The sequence below is a fragment of the Pteropus medius genome, unplaced genomic scaffold (assembly GCF_902729225.1).
Source record: "Pteropus medius unplaced genomic scaffold, Ma_sr-lr_union100, whole genome shotgun sequence".
Taxonomy (NCBI): domain Eukaryota; kingdom Metazoa; phylum Chordata; class Mammalia; order Chiroptera; family Pteropodidae; genus Pteropus; species Pteropus medius.
In genome coordinates, this window is record NW_024349803.1 from 7,321,098 (window position 1) to 7,342,777 (window position 21,680).

Here is a 21,680-nt window from a genome sequence, read left to right on the forward strand (position 1 = left end):
CTCTGGGCCCGGTTAGTCACATCACGCCTGACAAAGACCTGACAAAGACCTTCAAAGGAGCCTCTGGACATCACAGGCACTTCTCCCTTCTTCAAGTCTTCTGGTCTGTGAGTGTCAGCCTGGACACCACCTGGAGCAGGTTTCAAGTCTTGTCATCCATCTTCAAAGCCTCCCACAAACTCCCCAAAGAGCCTCATCAGGTGGGCTTTGGGCCGGCGCTCGGAAGCACATTCATCCATGGCTTCTAATGCTAAGTAATATTTCCAAAGTGTCGTCCCTTCCCAGGACATAGGACAGGACTTGTCTGTGCCTTCTGCAGCCTCACCAGGGCAACCCAGCGGCAGGGCTGCCATGCTGATGGTGCAACAGCCCCTCCTCCCCCGCCCTCAGTGACCCATGTTCATTGTTCACTTGAGTCTCACCAGGCACCTACAACATGCCAGGCCCCGTGCTAGGCCCGTTAACACAATAGTCAAAGGCTCTCATGGTTCACCCCATCCAAGTTCATGGTTAAGCATTATAGGGGAGAGTTTTATGAGGTCTAAGCCCCAAAAGGCAGGTATCTCAGCCCAGGAACATCAGCATCTCAGCAGAAGTCACTTCTTCACTCTTGCTGATGGAAGGAACATTATAGAACAATGACTGGGCCAGGGGTGTTGGTCAGGATGATGAGCTTCGCATGTGGCCTTTGCTTTGCTAGGCCATGAACACCCTGAGTGCAGGGACTGTCCCATTCATCCTTGAACCCCCTACCTTCATTGTCCAGAGCCCTGACGTGACTTCTTAGAGGAGGAGCATGGAAGGACCCCCATGCACTGGTCAGCATTTTGGGAAGCATAGCTAAGTGGCCAGAACAAAGCCTCAAGCAACAATGTCCAGACACTTGAAGATGTGCCTACCCTCACTCCCTAAACTTACCGATGCGGAGGCCAGCAAAGGCCCTCCCACTTCCTCCCTGAAAGGCAGAGTCCTGCCCAGGAGCATGGAGGAGCAGCTGGCTCAGCCCCGACCTCTGACTTCAAGGGAGGAGCCACCCCTTGCAAGAGCTATTCAACTTGCAGAGACCTTGCAGGAGGGGAGAGGGGATGCGCCAGCAAGGACGTTCAAGGGGAAAGGGCACTGTTTACATTTCAGCGGGCTCTATTGTTTCAAAGGATACAGTGTGGACATTTCCCACAACCGTGGCAGGATGTCAGAATTCCTCATGTCTTACAGTGGAGGCTGGCCTGCTGTTTGTTTACAACAAAAGTGATCGCTTACCAAAATAGCCATGTAGCAGAGTCTAAAAACTACCTTCCAGTATCAAATTTGAGAATTTTGGTCAAATGATAACAACTGAGTTTACTTGCTATAGATGGCATTCCTGCAAAGACCAGAACAGGCTTCATCAGGCTGTTGGAGTGAAAAGAGCAGCCCCGTGGGCACCCTGCCCTACTGGGAGTCTCACACAGCAGCAGCACTGCACTGTGGGCCCCATATGAGAGCAAGGCTGGGTTTTCCTCAGCCCTATGTCGCTAACCACCACCAAGCTATGGGCATTAACCTAGCGTCTGTCCTTGACATCTCAGCACCTGCTATTTCCACAGCCTTCCCATTCTCTACTTTGCAGGTGCTCAAGACGACAGTCTTGGGGTTCTACTGGGAGCCTCTCTCCCTCTCACATCCCACGCCTCATCCATCAACACCTTCTGCTGGCTCTTTCGTCAGTATCTACCCAGAATCAGACCACCTCCCACCTCCCTGGCTACTACCCTGGCCCATCTTCTCCTCTCTGGGTCATTGTCATGGCCTCCTCACAGATCTCCCAGCTTCTGCCTTCACCCCTCTACAATCTATTCTCCACACAGCTGCAGAACGATCATTTTTAAATGTAAGTCTGATGTTGTCACTCTTCTAGAATGCTCCAGAGTCCAGAGGACACTTCCTAGCTCACATGGAGAAAAATCCAAAGTCCCTTCTGTGGCCTGCACAATCTGCCTCCCGCTCTATCCCACCCCCAGTACCCTTACCTTGGGCCCGAGCTCTTACCACTGTCCCCTCGCTCACCCTTCCCAAGCACACTGGGCCCTTGTTGTCCCCTAAAGGTCCTCAATACAGCACAACTGTTCCCTCTGCACCCAGGCTCTGCTCCCACACAGTCTTCCTCACTGCCTTCGGTACCTGCTCAGGTATCCCCCTCATCAGAGAGGCCCTCTTCAACCATCCTTACAAATCGCCAGTGTCCATCCCACTGCATACCCTAGCCTCCTTTATTTGCTTCCCAGCATTGCTGACACAGTAGCTGTATGTTTATTGGTTATTTGTTTGTTGTTGATCTCCCTCCCTAGACCATCAGCTCTTCAGGTCTGGACATGGTGTTTTTCACAGCTCTATCTCCAGTGCCCCGCAGTCCATGGAAGGAGCTCAATTAATTCTTGTTGAATAAGTGATGATCAAATGAGTGAAGGCCAAAAGGGCAGCTCCAGACAGCCATGATTTCTCTCTTCTGCTCATAGCTAACAGGGTCAGGCCAGCACCCATGCATGGTGGGGAGGAGAAACAGCCCACATGCATGGTGGAGATTTGTGAGCCAATCCCATGTCTGTCTCCAGCTCCCTCTTTCTCAGGAGTTTGGAGAGAAGATTAAGCAGGAGACAGCAAGAAAAAAGAAATTACTCACTGAGGGACCCAGCTCAGAGAGAGTGTGGCTCATCATGTAAAGACCAGAGATCCATGGATGAGGCCCCAGGCTTGTCTTCACGCTCTGGTTCCAGGAGCCACTGGGAACCATCAGGCCTAGTGGAGCAGTGCCCCACATGTATAATGCTGTGTCGCTTGTGGTGACGTTAGGACTGGGATTAGGGTAAGGGAGGGTCACTGTGTGTAAGAGTGAGGTTTTGAGCAGTCCTGTGTGAGACAGAGGCATGCCTTCAATGGCCTTCGGCTGGTCGGGTTGGTCGGAGAAGGCAGTCAGTCCAGAGGAGGGCCAGAAAGCGTGTTCGTAACTTCAACAGGCGATGATGAACTTGGGAAGATATTCCAGGTAGAAGATACAAAATACAACAAGAAACAACAAATTTCTTTCCTGAGCAAGGGCTGGGAAGCTGGGAAACAATCTCCTAGATTGGCTAATGTGTGGGATTCATGCTGGGGACTAGGAAGAGATGATCAGATGCTTCTCAAGCACCTACTGTCTGCCAGGCCCTGTGCTCAGTGCTAGAAGATGAATGATTTTCCCCACCCTATCACACCTTGCACAGTGGGTGTCAGAAATATGTGTGCAGCCAGCATCACGTACACTTCCATGCATATACATACATGCACTCCTACACGCACAGAAGACACACTTGAATGAGATAACTCAATGGCCTCCGAAACTGCTTCTCACAACGGAAAGCAAGCAGTGGTGCTAGAAGAGACACAGGACGACTCACAGTCTCCCGGCTTCAAAGAGACACCTTGGAGCGGGTCCTCGCACCTTCCAGCAAAACACCCAACTACTTCCTCACATTGGAAACGCTAAGACTCTCAGATATGTTAGTGGGGACAGCATGTAACTAGGTGGATTACATTTGTGATTTTAAAAGTAGCCATAATAATGGATGTGTATAAGTTCCTTCAGGAAAGAAACAAAGAAGTTGACAGCATGTAGTAGGGGACAGGAATGGGATAGAGGCTTCGTGTTTACTGTGTTTTATTATACATTTTGAATTTTGTATCAGGTTTATGTACTACTTAATAGGAAATTTAAGAAAATTTAAAAAATTCCCATGCTTGGAGGAGCCAGGCTATTTCATGAGCAAGTCTCCAACTGTGGTGGCCCACAGATTTTTGAGGCCATACCACAGCCTCCAACGGGAAGTCACGTGGGAGTCCTGCAAAGTTGGGGGCCTGGAGAAGCAGGCTGCATCTGAGCCACTCCCAGAGCTACAGCCAAGTGGGCTGAAGTCCAGATGTTTGCTCGGCCCTCGCATGGCTCTATTGGAGTATCAAGGTCCCAGGAAAGGAAATCCCATTGACCAGTCTGGTACCCACCTCGGCTGCATCAGGGTGATACTGGGAAGAGCCTGGACTGGGAGTGGGCACCCTGCCCTAGGCCTGGGGTCACCCCTACCAGGGCTGCCCACAGTGGGGAAGTTTCATTACTCCACTGGGTGCCGTTAGGTGACGGGCCACCACACCTGGCCCAACATCCCCCATGGGATATGATGGAACACAATACACTTGAAGCTCAGGGGGAAAATGGCGCGGTGGATGGTCAGATCAAAGGAAGCACAGGAGTAACTGGCCACAGGTGACTGCACGCATTTCCTGTGGACAGAGTGCCCAGTGAGAAAGGAGTCCCAGGTCTCAAGGAACTGTTAAGCCGTTCTAAACATAAAGCTACAATTTCAGAGGCGATTAACAAGATTTGGTTGTATGAGTCACATTATAAGCCAATCAGGGCTAAAACCTCTGAGGGCTTGCAGTGCCACACCCTGAGATTGTTCCCTGGCTCTTCTCAGCAGAAATGAGAAAGCCGAAGGCAGGCCGTGCTCCTGGGGAAGCTCAGCAGCCAGAGAACATCGGAAGTGGGTCGGCGGATCCCAGCACATTGCTGAACTTTCTGGCTGAGTGGCCTACGTCTTGGCAATCTTGAGGTACCCAGCAATATGGAAGGAGATTTTTCTTTCGTGAAAATGTTGAAATAATTGGAGCTGAGTGATACAAATCTGGTATGAATATTCCTGCTGTGAATCCTCAGTCTCAGGCTGCCAAATACAGCGTTCTCATTTGGTTCGTCAATATTAAACAATGACTTACCCCAGTGACAACTAAATATGGTTTCGTGGGATTGCTTTTTATTACATTAAAATCCATATTTTGGAACAGCTAGTAGGTTAACTATACGCTTCATTATTATTATATTAACCTCAATCATTCTGGGACAGGAAAGGGGGTTTTCAGTTACAGTTGATACCAAAAGGCCAAAGGCTCATGGAAAACTATTCTCAGCATGGATGAGGGGACAGGAGCAGGCCTTCCCTTGATTTCTCCTGGCTGTTCAGCCTTTCGAGACGAGGGCCTCGTTTTGACTTTGAAACATTTCTGGTCCCTTCTGTGAGAATAGCTTGTTTTATTCTGCCATGTGACCTTCTGAGAACAGTGGAACGAAGCTCTCTCCAACCTCTGGTAGAGGTCCCTCGGGCCCTCAACCCAGAACTGTCTTCCCAAGAGGGTGACCAACTGTCCCAGTTTGCACGGGACTGAAGGGGTTCCCAGGGTGTGGGACTTCTAGAGCTAAAACCAGAAAAGTCAGGGGCAAACTAGGACAAGTTGCTCAACCTATTCCCTGATCATTCAGTCCTATCCTGGCTGCCACCCTGATTCAGATCCATGAGGGGAGGGGCAGTGTGATCCTTACAAGAACAAAATAATAATTTCTCCCACATGGTGGTCCACCTGCTCCAGACTCTGTGCTAAGGGCTTTTCATGCATTATTTCATTTCACACTATCCACAATTGCTTTCTTCATGAGTCCTAGAGAAGTTAAGTGATTTGTCCAGGGTCACCTAGCCAGTAGATGGAGAGGAAGGAGACACAGGTCTACCTAACATCAAAGCCTCAGCTTTCATCCAGGAGCAACATAAATAAAAACCAATTATTCTACACTCTCTTATACCACTTGTCTTAAAATATTCCCCAAGAAATCCTCAAATGTTTTTTTGCAAAGTTTTGTGTTCTCTGAAAATTAAACTCTAAAGTATTTTTATAAGTCTAAATTGCTCTAAATATATATCATCTGATATATTTAAATATTAAATAAAACCATCACATCATTCTTTAAAATGTATGCAATGTCTATAGCCGAGCTATCCTGAACAAGCCCGATCCCGTCTGATCTCGGAAGCTAAGCAGGGTCGGGCCTGGTTAGTACTTGGATGGGAGACCACCTAGGAAGACCAGGTGCTATAGGTGTAAAAAATAAAAAAAATAAGAGATTGTAAGCTGACAAGGTCCTTACAATCCTTACAACCACGGGTTGCCTCACCTAGAAAATAAAATTAAATAAATAAATAAATATAAAATAAATAAATATAAAATAAAATAAAATGTATGCAATGATGGAAATGCAAAATAGTACAAACCCTATGGAGAGGAATTTGGCAATAGTTAACAAAACTACATAAGTGTTTACACCTTTCCTCAGCAATCTTATTTCTAGGAATCTATCATCAAGATACTAGCAAAAAATAATAATAATAAAAAAATAACAGAATGTAAGACTATTCACTGAAGCATTGTTTATAATAGCAAAAGACTGGAAATCCACATTTTCAGCAATTGGGAACTGGCTTAATAAACCACAATATGTCAATATAATGGGGTGCTATGTACCAATAAAAAGGAATAAGGAGAATTTCTATATACGTCCTTGGAATAATCTACAGGGTAGATAGTGTTAAATGAGAAAAGGCAAGGTATAGAATCATTCATATAATGTACTATCTTTTATAAAAGGACTGGGGAGACATATGTGTTTATATTCACATTTGCCTATATTTTAAAACAAAAGCAGCAACAGTTGAAGAGGAAATGAAAAGGGTTTGTTAGATGAGGACGGAGTGTAAAGTATTTAGGGGAAGAGGATGGGAGCTGAATTTCTCTGAATTTACCTTACCTTATAGCTTTGAATTTGAATCTTGTAGATGTTTTACAGAATAATTATACAAAATGAAGTCAGAAGAAAATGCACAAAAAAATCGAACACAGAATAAAACAAATGAACCTAACTAGATATCCAGTTGGTGGCTTATCCATACAGAGAATTATTAAAGTGACTTTAAAATACAGTAATCTGGCTGAATATTACAAATAAGACATATGCTACATAAACTGCAAAGAAATCTTAAATTGATTACTTTGGTAATCATATTGTGGTAATAATATTAGTAATATTATTTAGAAACTGTTATATATTAGGATAAAATAATTATGTTAGTCTTAATACAAATCAAAATTTTCAGCATAAGAGATACAAATACAAAATGTAGAAAGTTAAGTCGACTTTAGTAATCTTAAAATTTAATCTGATATATTAATATTGACTCCTAATTTATTTTTATTAATAGGTATTTTGAAACAAATACCTATTTTCTAGCTCTTTCCTCTGAAAAGACCTATATACAATGACCCACCCAGTAGCAACGAGCACCTCTAGCGCACAGATTATGTTCTCTAAATATCACCCCCCAATAAAGGGCTTCTTGGAGGAATGCCTGCAGGTCTGAAGTAAGAAATTTACAACATGATCTGTAACATCTTGTCAAACTAGAAAGTAAGGGTTCCACCCAAGACTACTGGGGTCATGTCAAAAGATCACAGGAGTTAAGCCCCAGTGGCCAGAGATGGGACAATTTGAGCATCAAAAAGAATAATCACTGCAATGTAATGAAATATATCAAATACATTAAAAACAACTGAGTCCATAAATAATGCAAAAACATACACAGTAAGAGTCAGGCCATGGCCCTGAGCACCCTTACATATTCTGGACAGTTATGCAAAGAATGTAAGGCCCTGACAACTCTTTGCCCAGGCCCTTCATCAGTGGCATGTTAGCTGAGAGAAACCTTGAAAGATAAGTAATATCTCCCTCCAGGAAAAAAGTGGCACCTCATTCCCCAAGTTCAGTGTTTCTCCACTGTGCTGCACCCCTGCCTGCCAGTACAGCATCTACCCGTGTCACCCCAGGGGACTTGGGAGACAAAGGGAACTGATTTGAACATGAAGCTCACGCTGCTTGCTGTGACATGAGTAAAGGACCTTTGTCTCTGACCCAGGAGTCACATGTCTTCTGCTGTTATTCATGAAACTGGCAAGCTAACTTGGTGGCTCTTGGTAAGCCAAGATCTCAGACTCTCATCCATCTCACTGGTCACTTTTGGCAGTTTGTAGGACACCAGTCCATTATTTTGGAAATTGGTAAAAAGCAAGGATTTACTGCAATTCCTACACAAACTGTATTTCAGGGAAACTCAATAGTTGCTGTAGGAAAGTTCTTTATAGAAGTTTAATAAATTCAGAATAAATTCAGAAGAGGTGGTTAGAATTTGAAAATCACCATGTCATACACCCTAATATAATAATAAATCTGGGCAATGTTCATTAATGGCTGTGTTTTAAAACCACTCCCTAGATTTAAAAAAAAATCTCTACAATGCATCACTCTGTAAGGAAGGTCTCACAAAAACAGAGACAACAGACATTATGTGACTCCTGCTGTAATAAAATAAAAACTAAATCACACCATCAATGAAGTATTCTTATAGAAAACTGTCCATGAACATGGTAAAACCTCTGGATCTAACTACTGTTCATAGGGAAGACAGAGAACAGAGAAACATTAATGATACCATCAATCAACCAGAATATTGGTAACATTGCAAGACAGATGACTTGGTTTCTTCAATAAATAAATGACCAGGAAAACAAACAAAAAGAGGGGGGCAGAACTACTAGATCTGACAGGAGACTTAGGAGACATGTCAACCACATGCGATCAATGTGTGAAATTTGTTTGGATCCTGATTTAAACCATGTGCAAAAAGCCATTAATGAAGTAACTGAGGAATTTAAATATAATGGGCTATTTGGTGATATTAAGAAATAATTGTCAACTTTTAGGTATTATAATAGCATGTGGTTATGTTTTTGAAGGAAGAGACTGAAGTATTCACAGATAAAATGATATGAGTCTGAAATTTGCTTTAAAATAACCTAGTGGCCAGAGTCAGTAGAAGAAGTGGGAGTAGGGGTTGGAGATGAAATCAGATCCATCATATGTTAATAATTATTAAAGCTGGTCATGGGCACATGGAGATTTGTTTTACTGTTTTCTTTACTTCTGTGATCAAAATTTTCCATAGTAAAAGGCATTTTTAAGCAAAATGGTACTCTTCCTGGTCATCTTAAATAATGCAACTAATGAAATCCAAATACATAATAATTATGTATTTGACAGAATTAGAACAGTACATTGACTCTGAGCACAAATTAATCCTATAGAAGTGAAGCTGATATTCTAAAGGTTGGAGGTATTCCATCCTCAACAGCACTTGGGAACATTTTGTCCCACATTCACCTAAAGAGACAATCTGCTTTAATTTACTTTCTGGAAATTATTAGCATAAAGAGAAGGTAAAAATAGTGTCAATCATGTGAAAGACATCAGATTTGGGGGTATCAAAAGGAGGTTGACATACTTGATAAGATTGGGACCCACTGGACTGAGGGTAAGCGGGAATGTGCCCTCCTGATGTTGTCCCAGCTTCCTCCACCCCAGCTTCCCACTCCATCCCTGAATCCACGAGGTGCCCTCACTTTGTCTCTCAGCATGCACTGTAACCCTGCCATTGGGCCCTCCTGGGCCCGGCTTGCTCAGGATCTTCCCCTCTTCTCTCTGTTTGCCCATCTCTCTCCGGCTCCTGTGTCTAAGCTGAAGCTCATAGGTATGTGACATACCGTGGGAAGGGGGCAGACTCCTGGCTCTGATGTAAATTTGCCCACAAGTAACAGGCCCCAGTCTTTCCAGACCACAGGGAAGGGCCTTGATCTTTGACTCCCTCCTCCCCGTGGGTCCTCCCTTCCATCCTCGATTGTCCTCCTCTGGGTCTCCAGATAGGCCTTCCTTCACCACCCTCATCTAGAAAGGCAGCCTCACATGTGCTCCTGAGGGTTCAGCTGCCAATCCACATCAGCTCCTGCAACATGTTGGCCTCCTGGGCAAGCGAGCAAGGCTGGAACTGCCTGAGCACCCCTAGTCCTTTGTAGACTGTGGCCCTTGATTGAAAAGGAATGAGGAGGTGCACGTGGAATTGGAGGGGACAGGGCAAAGGGTCAGCACAGAATGTGGTAGAAAGTAAAGCATGGGCTTAGATGTCCCCCAAAAGGGCACATCAGCAAGTACTCAAAGAAGTGAAAGGTGAGCCTAGAAGATAATCGGCAGATGGTCAGCAGGCACTCATTCACAGACTGTCTGCGTGTTGGGGCAGGGGCACAGGGAGAGGGGATCCTTGGTGAATGAGGTGGAGGGACAGCCAGGGGAAGGGAGCCAGTCAGTTACTGATTCATTCATTCTGAAGACAGATGCTGTGAGAGCTGCAGAGCTTGAGACGAGGTCCTACGGCTGAAGGCTCTCTATTTAGAAGATGTTACAGAGCTTGATGCTCGAGGGACTGCCATCAGAGCGTAGGCTTGGAGACTACCATCAAGGCTCACAGCCTGGGGGTCCCTCATCAAAGCTCAAGGCTCCTCAGGGCTGGACCCAAGAGCTCCTGGCTTGCAGAAAGCTACTGGGCAGTGTTTCAGCATTTCCAAACATTATTAGTAACAGGGCCATAGACCCTGCTGTATGTACTCAAGCTCTGATCCATGAAAGTCTGGCTCACAGTACAGTGAGATCAAGCCAGGTGAGAAGGAACAAAGGGGCCTCCTCAGGACTTCTGCCTATGGCAGCTATTGGGCCAGCATGTCCCTGTAAGAGAGAAGGGGCCATCAAACTGGAAATTCCTCCAGATAAGGAGCCGTGAGTGATAAAGTTGGCAGAGCTCTGTCCTAGAGAAACTCTGATGCCCCTGACAGCTCTCAGTTGCTCCCTCTGCCCCCAAAGTGGCAGCATGGGCAGGGAGTATGAGGTCTGGAGGTCCACCAGGTGCCCCAAGAAAGAGCCCTTGTGAGTCCAGCTCACTCAGAGGCATTTAAGAATCTCATATACACTCTTAGAGTATCTCTGACACCACCAACCCCACCCCCACTTCTGGTTTCTCTAGGGAAGAGTAGGGATGTAGGCCAGGATTCAGATCCAAGAATGGGCCAGCCAAAAGCAGGAACATTTGGTCAGACTGAGAAATGTGCATACCTGTGTCCCACACTGGCCCTGCCGGAGCTGCCTCCTCCCAGCTGCCCCACTGCATCCTGCACACACTCAGCCACAGACGCCTAGCTGTTGGTCATCCACGAGGATGTGTCACTTGCATCTCCCCATCCATCAGTTCCTTGACACAATAGCAGCATAGGGCCTGCCACAGAGGCGTGACAGAAGATGGATGGAGGAAGGAGAAAAGAATAAACAATGCCTGTCTCCTTGGGAGTCCTCCAGGAAGTGCCTTGCTCATTTGGCGCTGGTTCCATGGCTGCAAAAGGAGATGACACTCGGCCAAGCCTAGAGGGCTGGAAAGCCAAGCTTCCAAGGAAAAAAGTTCAAAGCACCAGAATTCCTCAATCCTAGAGAGAGAGGCTAGCCAGGGACTGGAATCAGTTTTCCCAGAATGTGCTCAGCCTTCATCTGGATGTATGAAGGGGCAGGGCCTCAGATAGCCTCTGGCTCTCCACGTGGCTTAGCCGGCTAGTGTGGCCCTTGGAAGTCTACTCGGCAGTGGCCCCATAGCTCAGACCCCTATGCCACGCTGGATTCCAGTTCAGAACCTCCTGCCTGGGTGGGTAATTCTGAGCCGGAGGCTGGAGTCAGGAGGGATTTGCACCATGCAAATCAGGGGTCCTCACTCTGAGCTGCAAATCAGAACCCTCTGGAGCAGAGGAGATTTTTTAAAATAGTAATAATCCTGTCCCACCCCAGACCAACTGAATCAGAATCCCTGGGGTGGAACCCGGGTCAGGGGGCTACAATGTGCAACCAGAACAGAGAACCCCTGGCCCAGCTCTAATGGGCTCCCAACTTATCCTGCCCTGAAATATAAAAAAGTGATATGAAGGCGGGGCTGGGTGATGAACCTCTGACCCCAAGAAAACCCGGCCACCTGACAAACTGCGGTCATCCCTGTATTAGTGTCCTGCTAACTGGTTCTTGTCTCCGAGACAAACACACATTCCTTAGCCTGGCACACAGCAGAGTGCCCACTGTCCAGGACACAATCCTGAGCAGCACAGCACTTCTTCCTGACCACCTGGGTCCCTTGCTCCTGATGGTGTCAGGCAAAGGGAGGGAGGCAGGCAGGAGGGAAGAGCAGACTGCAGGGTGACGACATAGACTTAGGGTCAGTTTGGCTTCATAACAGACACGGCGACCTGAAAAATATAACCTGAGTCACCTTTTCTTCCATAAAATAAGGCTGGAAGTTCTGACTGTCTCAGAGATTTGAGGTGAGGTATCTAATAAAGGGCCCCTGACTTTGCCTGGCACCCAGGAAGGGCTTGATAGAAAGAAACTGTCATTAGCATTAACATGGGCCCAGCAGCAAGGGAGCCTCTTTGGGGAGAGTGCTTTTGGTCAGTCAGGCCACCTCCCCTGTGCAGGTGCCTGCTAAGCAGGTAGTGAGTGGTGTAGGGCTCACCCTAGAGCTTTGCTTGTCATAGGAATTGCCCTGTCCAAGACTCCCCTGGAGGCTGAGTGAGAAGTCTGCCTAAGTGACATGAAGTCTAGGGGCAGTTACAGAATTCACTGAGTCACAGCTCTGGCTTCTATGACACTCTGATGCCTGGAGGCTGAGAGGGAGACACCACAAATGTCACTGTTCTTTGATCAGGAGTGTCAGAGTCATGAAGGAAGATAGTGAATTCTGCAGGATGTGCTCACACTTGCAAATTCAGTCTTGGCTTCCTTCTAGCTGCATGGCCTGGGACAAAAGGGAACCCCTCTGAGCCTTAGTTTGCTCATCTTGAAAAAGGAACTAATGAGGCTGACCTGCAGAGCAATGTAGCAGACAACGAGGGATCACACATATACTGCACAGGTGGTACACAGTTCAGTGCCCTTCTGGACCCCCTTTCCTTCCTGCTGAGCCGGGAACGAGGGAGCCACAACTCGGCCAGGGTTCCAGCCAATGATGCTGCCTCACACAGGATGGTCAGGCGACACTGATGTGGTAAGAAGTGGGTGACAGTGTTCAGCTTATCGGAACCGTTGGAAAGGAAATCCTGAGTCTTCAACCCCAGAGAAATCAATGTAGACTGATATAACTTATTCCTGAGAAACTGGGTGTGCACTTCCCCAGAGGCCTTCTCTAATTGTCTACCATATCCCCAGGATCAAGTGGGTGACATCCTCCAAGCTCTCGCTGCTCCAATCCTTGCCCTGCTGGCCATTTGCATATCTGTCTCCCCACTAAATGATGAGTGCTGTGAAGGTGGGTCTGTGTCTTGCTCATTGCTGCATACCTGGCGCCCAGCACAAGGGGCCTTCCAGTGCAGCCTCTGGGGCCCCAAACATCGAGTGAGAACATTCAAACACCAGGATAGACCCTGTCCTACAGATGGCACAGGCAGATACTTCTCTCCCTCCAAAGCAAAGGAAATTGCAGCAAGAATACTCTGATCCCAGGACCATCTAGACATGATACTCACATCAAGAAATCAGCCAACTTGGCTGCTGGGCAGGCTGACCTCTCTGGGGTCTTCCCAGCCTCCTCAGCTTGCTGGCTTAGCCTTTGAGAATGGGCTTTGTGCCCACGCCCCTTTGAGACTGGCCTGTGTAGTGGCATGATCCTGTTATATCAAGGTGGGAACAGGAGCTTGGGTTCAGCAAGAACATACTTCCTGGAGGGCAGGGCAACCCCACATCTACTTGTACCTGACCCCCAACAACTCACAACTTATGGCTGAGCTATAGCACTTCCTATAGTCCACTCCCTGCAGAGGGAGCGTCTGCACAGTGAGGTGGGGGCTTCCATGGAGCCTCCTCGACTGGGATTGACAGCTATTGTAAGATCTTTAACTTTTACTCTGAATGAGATAGGAACCACTGGAGGAGTTTAAAGTGGAGAGTGCTATGCTCTGACTTAGCGCTTAACAGGATCCATCTGGCTGCTATGCTGAGAACAGACTGAAGCGGGCAAAGCTGGACGTATGAGACCACTCAGGAGCCCACTTGATACTGACATTCAATGTGCACTTCCCATGAGTCAAGGCTTAACCCTCACCAAAACAAACAAACAAGGAAGTAGGTATAATTATAATCATGCTCTTTTTATAAATCAAAAAATTGAATCAAAGAGGTTAGTTACCTGACCAAGTACACATTACTAGTATCTAGTAAAGTCAAGATCTGAACCCAGGCATTCTGGCTCTAGAGTTCAAACATTTAACCAGCTCACTAAATAGAGTGCATAAGAGGTCATCTGATCCCAGATGTATTTCTAGAGAGGAATCAAGATGATCTAATAACAATATGATGTGGACAATTGAGAAATAAACCAATAATGATTCTAAAATGTATTTCTTACCACTTATAGTCAACAGAATACTGGAGATACTAGGCCTGTGTAATAAGGGGGGAAAAAAAAGTAAAAAGATAAAGATTAGAAAGGAAAAAATAAAGCTGTCTATTTGCAGACAACATGCTCATATATATTGAAAATCCTAAGTAATCTACCAAAAACAGTTACTAGAAACGATAAGAGAATTTAGAGAGGTTGCAGGATTCAAAGTCCATATATAAAAATCTTTTATTTCTATATACCAAAAATGAATAATTGAAAAATCAAATTTAAAAACAATTATATAGTATCAAGAAATATGAAATACTCAGAGATAAATTTTAAAAGTATGTGCAAGTCCTGTTCACTAAAAATTACAATGTATTAAGATAAAGAAAACCTAAAGTAACAAAGAGATATATGTCAATTCTCCTCCAATTTGGACTATAGATTCAGTGCTAACTCAGTCAAAATTCCAGCAGGAGTTTCTTATAGGAGAAGATGCTGGCAAGAGAGCATTCCCCCAGGGACACTCGCTCAGGAAGGCATGGTAGTAGTGGGGCTGCTCCGACAGCCTGGTTGGAGTCCCTCTGCCACACACAGCTCTCCCCACTTCTTAAACCAATCTTTCTCTGAAAGAGTGAATGCTGATAGGGCTGACCTCAAGGATTGAGGAGGCCCGGGCAAGAACATCCACAAGGCCTGAGCACATCCCAGGCTTCAATCAATATTAGGTGCTGTATTATACTAGCAGCAAAGAAGCCCCACATAGCTTTGCTGGCCTCCTCTCTGCTCAGGATGTGGCCTAATGAGTGTACATGTCCCTGGCTTCTGCCTTCCCATCCTGCTCTTCCTGACATTCTCATGCCATGGAAAGTGAAGGCAGCTGTCAGCCCCTGGTGAAAGTGTGCTGTCTGTCTATGGCTGCCCATCCAGCAGGGTTGGAGGATACCTGCCTAGAGCATCTGGTAGGGCCCAAGGGCGCTTGGGAGACAGCCTCCTGATGTAAGCTTCCACTGCTGTTCTTCTCACGGAATGTGAGATTCTTCAGATGGAACTGGATAACAAACAGGACTTCCTCTTCAGATATACTGTTCGTCCCAACATTGAAGGTCCCTCTGAACGCAGGCGCTCCAGACCTCTGTCCCTCACCCTGCAAAACCACGGGGATGATTTGTTGGTCCACAGAGAAAACAGCGGGGCAACACATAACGACTGTGGGGTGTGCTTCTCATCTAGGCCGCTTTCCCAGTAAGCAGAAGGCAGAGGTCACAGAAGCACAGAACCGGCAGGAGCCACAGGAGCGGGCCCTGCATTTTCCAACTGTGGCATGTGGAATCACACTACATTATTTTAAACATATGTTTTGATTTATATGAACACTTTCTATTTCTGTCAGGTTTTCCATTTATCATAGGTATATATGAAATGTCCTTTTTAAATAATTATACTTATGTTTTCTTTTTAATAGGCGTTCAATGGTTGTTTAAAGAGAATGTTAAGCAAATAATGCATCCGAGTCCGTGCAGAAATAGCAAAAACCACAGATAACATGGAAATAACTGAAATTTAGGGAACAGAGGCATCTCGAGGGGACCTAAATGTCTTAATAGCAATATTCTTAGTGACAAACCCAGAGGCACCCCAGAGCTCTGACCCACAGAAGCAGTAGGCAACAAGGGCACAGGAAGCAGTGCTGAGCTGATCAGGGCAAACCCAGCTGGACCGTGCCAATTTCAGGGCTCCCTCCAAGACCCTCAGAGCATTTCCCAGGGTTATGACCCTCAGCACCCCTGACTATTCTCTAGTAAGCATGCTTTAGCCACAAAAGAAAAAGACACTCACCCTCCTGCTTCTCTATCCTTAGTCACCACCCCTGACATTGGTAAGCCAAACCCTAGGCTGGCAGGAGCAAGGAGAAGAGCATCTTGTGCTACATGCCAGCAATCCACCCTTACATAGCATCAGGGCCTTTGTGTTAGTGTGCCAACACCAGCTAAAGGGCACTGGTGTCCCCAGCTCCAGGCCAGACTCCCGACAGACACTCCTGACACCCCTGAGGTAGGTCTGTGACCATCCTCCTTCAAAACTTCTACAAAGTGTAAGTATAGCCAGTGACAGAGCAGGGAACTGAACCCCATGGCTCTATTTCTTTGCTTATGCTTTCCCTTTTCCTGAAATACCATCCTCTTCCCTTTCTAAGTGCCTAAATTTTATCCATCCTTCATGACACAGCTCTTTGTGGATCTTCCTTAGGGATGAAACTGAGCTGGAATGAAACAGTCATTAGTCTGGCAGGGTGTAAGGGACTAAGAATCAGGGGTCCGAGCTCTGGAGGAGTCCGATTCCTGGGTATAAGGGTACCCACTCAACTATGTTTAACTTACCACCTACTCACCACCCACCCAACTACCTACATCATACCCATCTATCTGCCTACTTAATCACCTGTATTATTCAGGATAGGCTCTCTGCTCTAACAGGGCCAAATTTCATCGTCCAGTGTTGGGTGAAAGTTTCCAACTTTCAAGTTTTAAGATGAATAAGTTCTGGGGATCTAATGTACAGCATGGTGATTATTGTTAATAAATTATTACATACTTGAAAGTTGCTGAGAGTAGATCTTAAATGTTCTAACCACTAAAAAAATGGTAATTATGTGATGTGATGAAGGTGTTAGCTAACACTAAGGTGGTAATCATTTTGCAATATATAAGTGTATCAAATCAACACATTGTACACCTACCTTAAACTTATACAATGTTATATGTCAACTATATCTCAATAAGGCTGGATGAAATTTTTCTCCTTTTTCTCTCTTTTCCTCTCCTTCAGAGACTCCAGTTACATGTATATTAGGATGCTGGAAGTTGTCCCACAGCCCACTTATGCTTTGTTTATATTATTTCTTCTCTTTCTCTTTCATTTTGGATAGTTTCTACTGCTGTCTTCAAATTCACTAATCTTCTCTTTTACAATATCTAATATGCCTTTTGTGACATTCAGTGTATTTTTTAAATCTCACACATTGTAGTTTTCATGCCTAAGTTCAGTTTGGATCTTTATATTTTCTGTCTCTACTCAACATGTTCAGTCTTTCATCTATCTTCCTGAACATATGGATCATAGTCCTAATAACCGTGGTAAGGTCCCAACCTACTGATTCTATTATCTAAGTGATTTTTCAGTCAGTTTCTATTAATTTTGTTCTTCATAGATCATGTTTTTCTGCTTCTTTGCATGCCTGCTAATTTTGAATGTATACAGACATTTTAAATTTTACCTTTTTGGGTGCTGGATGTTTTTGTATTTCTGTAAATGTTTGGCTCTTGTTATGGGACATGATTAAGTTACTTGGAATCAGTTTCTTTCGGATCTTGCTATTAAGTTTTATTAGATAGGCCCAGAGTACTGTTTAGTCTAGGGTTAATTTTTCCCCACTACTGAGGCAATCTCTTCTGTGTATTCTATCTGACACCTCGTGAATTATGAAATTTTCTTCTCTGGATGGTGAGAATAGGCATTGTGTCTGTCCCTGTGTGAAGTACAGGGATTCTTCCTCCAATCCTTTAGGTGATACTTTCCCCTGCCTCGTGAAATTTCCTCATACATATGCATGGCCAGTACTTAGCTGAATACTCCAGGGAACTTCTGCATATTTCTAGAGTTCTCTCTGTGCAACTCTCCTCTCTGATGATCTGCCCTGCAAACTCAAGCCACTTTGGCCTCTCAGCTCCTTCTTCTCAACTTGAAGAGACTGCTAAGCTCTCCCTGGGTTCACCTCCAGGCATTAAGCTGGGGCCATCATAGGGGTCATCTCATTAGCTTCTCATCTTTCGAGAATCACTATTTTTCACTGCCTGATATTCAATGTTTTAATGACACTGTTTCATGTATTTTTTAAGTTTTTTAGTTATTTGGTGTGGAAGTAAATCTGGTCTGTTAACACATCTTGGTCAGAATCGGAAGTTGCAAATGTTCACCTTTTGATGTTGTAAGTTTAAAGTGTTTACTACTGATCCCAGCAGAGATGTAGATCCCATGATTTTATGAGTCAAAGGTTTTATGGGAAGCCAACATGTTCAGTCCATTGTGCCGGTTTTCTTGGAACTCATTGAAAACATCTTGGCAGCTGACAGATAAGAGAACATCCTAGGATGTTCTGTGCGTGGAGGAATGTGGGGTTCAGGCTCGCCTCCCACGGCACCACCATTGCCACTCTAATGATTGTTTTAAGTCTTGAACAGTCAAAGCCAGTTTTTGTTCAGGCTTGTGGTAGCTTACAAAAGTTAATACCTCCAAACCCTTATGGGGTTGCTAATCTATTTGCTTTCAGTTCCATGGATTAATCATAACCAGGGTTCTTTCCTGGTCATTGTACGCAAATCTCAAAGTGCTTTCTCATTCCTTCCCTTGCCTTTCTCTCAATGTAAAGGCAGCTAGCTACCTGGAGCCTATCCAGTTGAACAAAAAGGCCACAATTGAAACATTTGCCCTGAGAGCTTTATTCAACTAAGTTTTACTGAATCTTTATTGCTCAAAGCTTTTTAAAAATCGTATCTCTTTCTACTTGGGGCTTCAAAATACTAGCCTTTCCCTTCCTTCAAGGTGCCAAATTTCAAGAATATCACCATTTCCTTTCAATTCTACTTTTACACTGGCTAGGACTTTCTTCAGCGTACATCATTGTTGCAATACCTCATCATCGCAGCCAATAATATCCACACACAATGAGACTCTACTCCTCACCCTTTTCTCTGGTACTAAGAACTTATTAGATATATTGTCTTCTCACATTTCAAAAAGGGATCATTTTAACAAATGGTTTTTGAAGAATATGGATCTCTGTTTGCCAAGTCCCCAGTATAGCTTCCTTACGGCTTACCACCTACTGCTAAGCCAGTGTCACAACTGTAGGATTTTAGCTTTGTGCAGTGGCAGTATCATAGCCAATGAGGTTTATGCGAGGCGTGATTATTGCTAATTGAAACAACTGTATTTCAGCAAGACTCCACTTCCTTTACCAATTTCTGCATCAGTCAGGATGGACTAACACTATAACAAACCTCAATCTCAGTGGCTTAATACCAACAAAGCCTCCCCCTACACACATATAAACAAAGCAAATGTTCCTGGGTTGGGCGGCCCCTTCTACCTTGTGGCTCCTCTATCCCCTTGCAGGCCTCTGCTGGGTCCTCTGCATTCAGACAACTCTCTCATAGATGAAGAGAGTAGCTGAGGGGTTCATGCAGGCAGGATCCCACTACTGATCAGCATGGGAGTTTTGACCTGCTCTGTTTCTGACCTGGTCTGGTTCACCCATCCTCAGGCAACCTCCCGGGGGCGGTCACCATATTGGTGCCGAACTTAGTGGGACACCCAATCGGCACAGCGCACTGCAGCCCAAAACTTCTGGGCTCAAGTGATCCTCCTGCCTTAGCCTCCCGGTGGCTACAGGGACTACAGGGACTACAGATGCATGCCACTGTGCCCGGCCAGGCACTTGTTCATCAAACTGCTGAAAACTAAAGACAGAGGACAAAAAGCCTTGAAAGCAGGAAGAATAAAAAAGCAATGATGCACCATTTCTTATGGAGAAACAGTTAGTCAAATGACAATGGATTTCATGTTAAAAGCCAAAGAGACCAGAGGAAGTGGAACAACACGCTGAAGGTGTGGGGAGAAAAGAACTGCTCTGTGTCCTGATTATGGTGACGGGTACACAAATCTGAGTCAAAATTCATAGAACCATATACCAAAAACGTCCACTTTCTGGGTGTTAACTTATTTTAAAAAAATACAATTTAAGAGTAGACTTCTTTATCAATGAAAAGATTATTTTAACACAGAAGGAAATGTCCTTGTAACTTACTCATCTGTATTTTCTGCTACAGCTTGAAGTTACCAAGTGTGTTAGAGGTTCTTAAAGCCACTAAAACAGTGTCTTGGTGCACTAAAGTTAGGCATTTCTGCAGAATTTTTAACTTTCTCTTCCAAGGTCTTCATACAACACTAGGCTTTGTCTTTAATTATAAGGACCCTTGCCTCTCATGACTTCAAAACACTAACATGCTAGAGAAAACCACACAAACTAGCAGAATTTCTGAGTTATACTGACATCATTGTTTATCAGTTATGTATGAACTAAGCTTCACTAAAGAAACATATTGTAGTGGAATGGACTATATTTGATAACTATGGAAATGGAATATATGATTCAGGAAGTGGGTAAAGGTAGTAACATTAATTGTTAGTAACATCAAAGGTTATAATTTCCTGGGTAATTATTAACAGAATAAAAACTGAGTATATACTTAGAAGCCAGTTGAGGGGAAATAACATTTTAAAAATACATACCTAGTGAAAAATACATGCCTAGTAAAAAAAATAAGAAAAGAGAAAGAAGTATGGGACCCCTGAGACAAAAATAAGCACACAGATGTGAATTAAACTGAAATATATTAGCAATTAATTGTTGGACTACTTAAATAAAAACAAAGTACAACTATTTATTTATAAGCTATGTATTATAAAGAAGTAGAGAGGTCTAAATTTAAAAGGAGGAAAATATATCACACAACTATTAACCAAAAGAAAGCTACCTTAGCTAATTTTAACATATCTCTATCTGTAACTGATAGAACAAGGACATTAAAATCAGCAATATTTTTGAGCTGATTTGAGCAATGCTATTAACTTGACCTAATGGACATTTTGTTGCACCCAACAACTGCAGACACACATTCTTTTCAAGTACAAATAGAACATTTACAAAAATTTACCATGAAACCATAGAACAAATTTCAAAGGAATTTGAAAATACACAGATCATATCCTGTGACCATTAGAAATTGATAACAGCAAAAGATAACTAGATATTCATGTGGAAATACAAGGGACCCAGAATATCCAAAACAATCTTGAAAAGGAATGAAGGTGGAGGATTCAAACTTTCCGATTTCAAAACTTACTACAAAGCTATAGTCAAGACAGTGTGGTGCTGGCATAAGGACAGGCATGTGGATCAACAGAATAGAACTGAGAGCCCAGAAATAAGCACTAAGATTTATAGCAATTGATTTTCAACAAAATAACCAACCAACCAACCAACAAACAAATAAATAAATGGAGAAAAGAATATTCTTTTCAACAAATGATTTGGAAACAACTGAATATCTACATGCAAGATAATCATTTTGGACTCCTCTCTCAGATTACACATTGCACAAGCAATGGTTTCTTATATATAACACAAAAGCATAATCAATAAAAGAGAAGATTGGTAAGTTGGACCTCATCAAAATAAAAACTATTGTTCCTCAAAGAATATTATCAAGAAAAGAAAAAGGCAACCCACAGACTAGAGAATATATCTGCAAATCATATAGCTACTAGAGTTTAGTAACCAGAACATATATTAAAAAACTCTTAAAACTCAATAATAAAGACATATAATTCAAATTAAAAGTGAGCAAAGAATGTGAAGAGATATTTCTTGAAAAAAAATGC

At 44.1% G+C, this 21,680-nt stretch overlaps 2 pseudogenes; both read left to right on the forward strand.

Annotated features, from left to right (window-relative positions):
- Window positions 1-5,818: 5,818 nt before the first annotated feature.
- On the forward strand, window positions 5,819-5,937 carry LOC120582461 (uncharacterized; annotated as a pseudogene).
- A 13,157-nt stretch (window positions 5,938-19,094) lies between these two features.
- On the forward strand, window positions 19,095-19,222 carry LOC120582668 (uncharacterized; annotated as a pseudogene).
- Window positions 19,223-21,680: the final 2,458 nt, after the last annotated feature.